The sequence below is a fragment of the Desmodus rotundus genome, chromosome 4 (assembly GCF_022682495.2).
Source record: "Desmodus rotundus isolate HL8 chromosome 4, HLdesRot8A.1, whole genome shotgun sequence".
Classification (NCBI taxonomy): Eukaryota; Metazoa; Chordata; class Mammalia; order Chiroptera; family Phyllostomidae; genus Desmodus; species Desmodus rotundus.
In genome coordinates, this window is record NC_071390.1 from 75,749,494 (window position 1) to 75,755,493 (window position 6,000).

Here is a 6,000-nt window from a genome sequence, read left to right on the forward strand (position 1 = left end):
GATTCTTAAGCTGGAACAAGATAGGCTATTGGTTTCTGGGATACATTTTAATGACACTATAAATTTTGAAGCTAATTAATATAAGGAAAATTTCTAATCAGTTTTCTTATGTATTTTAGGATATTCTGTGAAAAGTTTCAGAAAACCTTCAGACTCATGTTCTAAAACATGTCTAATTTGCATCAGAATAACTCATGATTGTCAATAATAATCACCTTCCACTCAGAATCACTTCTGGCTAAGATACAGTAAAAAATTGAGTTTAGCCTCCTGCTTGAAGAAACCAAAAAATAAAAAATAGACAAAACATATGAAACAAACTTTCAAGACATTGGACATTAGATGACAAAGGCCAGTGACTCCTGAAAGATGATAGAAAAATGAGGTAAATCCTATGATTGCTCCTGCTACTGTCCCAGCTTACTTACAAAAACCATTGTGTAGGGAAGCAAAACCTGGTAGTGCCGCATAGTCAAGGAGACAGCTGAGAGTTCAGGGAGACCAAGGCAGCTATAATTCACAGAACACCATACTGACACCATACTGTTATAAGGGAGCTGGAGAGAGTGTGTGTGAGAGAGAGAGAGAGGGACATAGAGAGAGAGACAGGGAGGGAGAAGGAGAGAGGGAGAGGGACAGGGAGAGACAGAGAGAGGGAGAGAGAAAAAGAGAGAGAGGAGGAGGGAGAGAGAAAGAGTGACAGGGAGGGAGAGAGAAACACTCTGAGGGTATGCGGAGTCTCCCTCCACTATTTAAATACTGACCAGACTATGCACATGAAAAAACTATCTGCAGCTGAGGGAAAAACCACCTAAAATTATTAGAAGGTATGCAATAGAATTATAAAAAATGTGACTTGATGAAAAACAAAGCATAAAAAGAGAAAAGAAAAAATGGGACAAATAAAAAACAAGTAACGATAATAGATTTACTTTTATCCATATTGATAATTATATTAAATGTAAGTAGTTCAAAACACCCAGTTAAAAGGCAGAGGTCATTCAATTAAAAAAAAAAAAGCAAGACCCAAGTAAGTTGTGTACAAGAAATACACTTCAGATATAAAAGCATAAATAGTTTAACAGTAAAATAATTACACAAATATATTGTGCAAAAATCACCAGTAGTTTTTTAAAAAGCTGGAGTGACTATATTAGCATTAGACAAAGTAGATTTCAGGGAAAAGAATATTTACAAGGATATAAAAAGTTTATTTCATAATGATAAAGGACTCAGTTGATCAAGAGGAAATACTTTATGCATGTAATGAAAAAGCTTCAAAATTCATAAAGTCAAAAGTAATAGAACTACAAGAAAAAATAAATTTCAACATTTATAATTACAGGTTTTTATGCTTATCTCTTAATAATTCATAAAACAAGTAGAGAGAAAATCAATTAGGGGATAAAAGATTTGAACAACACTACAACCAATTTTATTTAATTGACATCTACAGAACACTCCAGCCAACAACTTAGTGTAAATAATCTTTTCAAGTGAATATGGTATATCTACCAAGATAAAATATATTCTTTCATGAAAAATATCTCAATACACTTATCAGAATCCAAGTAACAAAGAGTTTTTGACAAATATTAAAAAATTAGAAACTAATAATAAAAAAGGTTTAAAAATGGAAAGATAATCAGAAACTAAGTATATCTATTAAATAAATTGGATTTGTTGTTTAAAACTTTCTCACAGAGTAAGCTCCAGGCTCATATGGTTTTGTTTGTGAATTCTGCTAATTATTTACAGAAGAAATAATACTAATTTTACACAAAATCTTTCAGAAAATGACAGAATACTTCCCAATTTATTTGTTGAGGCCAGCACTACCCTAACATAAAAGGCAAACAAAGACATTCCAAGAAAAACTCAGTACAATATCCCTAAAGAACATGCATGCAAAATTCTAAACAGTATTTTAGGAAACCAAATCCAACAATGTATAGAAGTATAACATATTATTACCAAGTGGAGTTAATTCCAGAAATGCTGATTTAACATTCAAAAATCAATGTTTGTTTGTTTATCTTGTTTCTTAGATTCCACATGTAAGTGAAATCATATGGTATTTTTGTTTCTCTGAGTCATTTCACTTAGCATAATATCCTCCAGGTCCATTCATGTTGTTGCAAATGGTAAGATTTAAGTCTTTATATGGCTCAACAATATTCCATTATATATACAGGTTGGGGCAAAAGTAGGTTTATACTTGTTCATATGTAAAATAACATAATAACTAATAAATAATATAAGAATAAACTGTGTTTCTTATACTCATAACTGTAAACCTCCTTTTGCCCCACCCTGTATGTACCACATCTTCTTTACTCATTTATCTATTGATGATCATCTAGGGTGCTTTCATATTTTGAGATTGTAAGTAAAGCTGAAATGAATGGAAAGGTGCATATTTCTTCAACTATAATTGAAAAATAAAGTTTTAACAATCAGTCAATGTGATTATTGATCATATTAATAAACTAATAAAAAGTAAAACAAATAATCATCTCAATAGACACAGAAAAGGCACTAGACAAAAATCCAACATTCATTCCTGACTTTAAAAAAATCTCAGCAGTTCCAGCCAAGATGGAGGTGTAGGTACAAATGTTTTGTTTCCTCCTACAACCAAAAGAAGGATAAAAACCAATGAAAAAAAAATAAACAACCAGAAGTGTCAGAAAGTCAAACTGCATGGAACTCTGACAACCAAGGAGTTAAAGAAACATTCACCCAGACCAGTAGGAGGGGCTGACACTGGAGATGGGCAGCCAATCAGAGAGGACACGAGGCAAGACAGCGGATGTCATGAGTGAGGCAGGGCTGGCTGAATGGGAAACTAAAGACTTAAAGCTGGCTGTAAAATACTGTGGGGGTAGCCATGGTGGGAGAAACTGCCAGTCTCCCAGAAGAGTTTGTTGGAAAGTGGGGCTACAGTGGAGCAAGTCAGAGACATTGTTCCCTCTCTGTCCCCTCCCCTACAGACAGGGCCACAAGCAGCAAAGAGAGTTGCCCCACCCTGTTGAATGCCTAAGGCCCAGCCCCCTAACAACTTAACAGGTATGCTGTGACAAAGAAATATGGCCCAAATGAAAGAATAGATCAAACTACAGAAAAAAGAGCTAAGTGATGAGGAGATAGACAACCTATCTGATGCAGAGTTCAAAACACAAGTAATCAGAATGCTCACAGAACTGATTGAGCTTGGTTGCAAAATGAAGTAACAAATGAAGGCTACCCAAAGTGAAATAAAGCAAAATATACAGGGAACCAACACTAAAGGGAAGGAAACTGGGACTCAAATCAACGATTTGGAACAAAAGGAAGAAATAAACATCCAACCGGATCAGAATGAAGAAGCAAGAATTCAAATAAATGAGGAGAGGCTTAGAAACTTATGGGACAACTTTAAGTGCTCCTACATCCAGATCATAAAGGTGCCAGAAGGAGAAGAGGAAGAGCAAGAAATAGAAAACTTATTTGAACAAATAATGAAGGAAAACTTCCCCAATCTGGTGAAGGAAATAGACTTTTTTCCCAGGAAGTCCAGGAAGCCCAGAGAGTTCCAAAGACCCAAGGAGGAACACACCAAGGCACATCATCATTAAGTTACCCAAGATTAAACATAAAGAGAGAATCTTAAAAGCAGCAAGAGAAAAGGAGACGATTACCTACAAAGGAGTGCCCATAAGACTAGCAGCTGATTTCTCAAAAGAAACCTCGCAGGCCACAAGGGTCTGGAGAGAAGTATTCAAAGTCATGAAAGGCTAGGACCTACATCCAAGATTACTCTATCCAGCAAAGCTATCATTTAGAATGGAAGGGCAGATGAAGTGTTTCCCAGGTAAGGTCAAGTTAAAGGAGTGCATCATTATCAAACCCTTATTATATGAAACATAAAGGGACTTATCTAAGAAATAGAAAGTGATAAAAAAACTATGAACAGTAAAATGACAACAAAGTCACAACTATCAACAACTGAGACTAAAAAACAAAAACTAAACAAACAACTAAACAGAAACAGAACCAGAGAAATAGATATCACATGGAGGGTTTTCAGTGGGGACTGGGAGGGGAAAAATGGGGGGGAAGGTACAGGGAATAAGAAGCATAATTGGCAGGCATAAAATAGATGGGGAGAGGTTAAGAATAGTATAGGAAATAGAGAAGCCACAGAACTTATATGTACAACCCATAGATGTGAACTAAGGGTGGGGGGGAATGCTGGAGGGTGGGGGGTGCAGGGCAGAGTGGAGAGAAAGGAGACAAAAAAATTGGGACAACTGTAATAGCATAATCAATAAAATATACTTAAAATAAATTAAAAAATAAAAATCTCAGCAAATCTGTAGTAGTAGAAAACTTTCTTAACCGGATAATGGGCATTTACAACAAACTAACAGTTATTATCTTCCTTCAGTAAATGTTTGAAAAATTGAAGAGAGATCAATGTGAACAACGGTGCCCAGGACACAGTCTTCAAGGATGTAGGGCTGAGGGTAGTCACCTCAGGTGGTTTTGTCCTTACTAAATGGATTAGTTCCTAACACTGATGTATACTGAATGCTTTATCTGGGGTACTAGACACCCTGCACTTGACTGCTAACAACTCACACTCCTCAGGGTAACTGTGCAGCTACTTGGCCTTAGAGACTGCAATTTGGTATTTATCTTATCAATTGTTTTCTAAATTTTCAATAGGAGTGCAGTCTAAATTTATTGTCATTCATGATTTGGAATACAGTCATGCTGAAGCCCATAAACCCTTAGAACCCAAATCACTGTGGAAATTGGTTTGACTGTATTCAGACAATCTCTCTAGAATCCCAAATGTGGCTTCTGAGTCATCGCTCCTAAATTTCTGAGTTCATGTGAGCTTTGTGATGATAATAGTTATAATTCTGTACTTAATACAAGCCCTTTCATCTTTAATGTCTTTGGCAGACATTAAGTAATTAGGCCTCAGTTCTCAAGAAAATGTCATCGGGTCATTTTTAAAATGAGGAGTAAAAAAAAAAAAACATGGAAGTTTATAGCTCATGAGGTTGATGTAAGAAACTGAGGAATTAAACCTAGAACCTGCTCTAGTCATGTGGACTTAGGCAATGTACCTCTACCAGAGGACTTCACAGAAGTCATGAACCTAAGTTATTTCCTTTTGCAAGAAATGTGAGTTAAAAATGCTATTCCTTTAAAATGATAGGATTTCTTCTTAGGACTAACCCCTCTACTTAAACAAATAACCTCCAAATCTCGAGTCTGCCTTAGGTGGTATTAACCACATACTTTAAGGAGGCTCCTTCTGGTGCTTTATGGCAAAACAAGAATATATATATGCACAGGCCACACTGATGTCAGTGACACAAAAATAATGATGCATGCAAATGTCTACCTGCAGTCTCTTCTTGTCCCTGAGTGCTTGATCAAACTCTACCAAAGGTCCTTTTACTTGTTAAACCTAAATTAATATTCCCTTCCCTCCAAATTAACTCACCCTAATAATCTGGCATATCTTTCACTTTTGCTGCCTTTTTTCATGAATTAACCTGGCAATCATAAGTGAAAAGCTAATATTGCTACTGCCCTTGTGTAAAATTTCACAAACAATACTGCTTCATTATCAACAGAGTATTTACTAACCAGTTCAATCAGGAGCTTCTTTTATAACTAGGAAGGAAATCTGATAACCTCTTGTATTGATTTGCTCACTTATCCAGATGTAGCAAAAATTCCACATCAAGTTAATTAAAATAAAGCATGTGGAACAGAGACATCAACTGAATCATGCAAATAGGATTTGTCTGAATCTAGCCTGCAATGTGCTTGGTAGCTTCCTTCCCCACTAGCAGTAAATTTCAATGCTTGCAATAAATGATTTTTAATGACATCATGGCAGAAAACTGAGCCAATTTGTGCTGTACAGCTACATCCAGGTCTTATTTAAAACAGGCTACTGCATTCACTAGGAACATTTAGCTCACTATCTTAAAG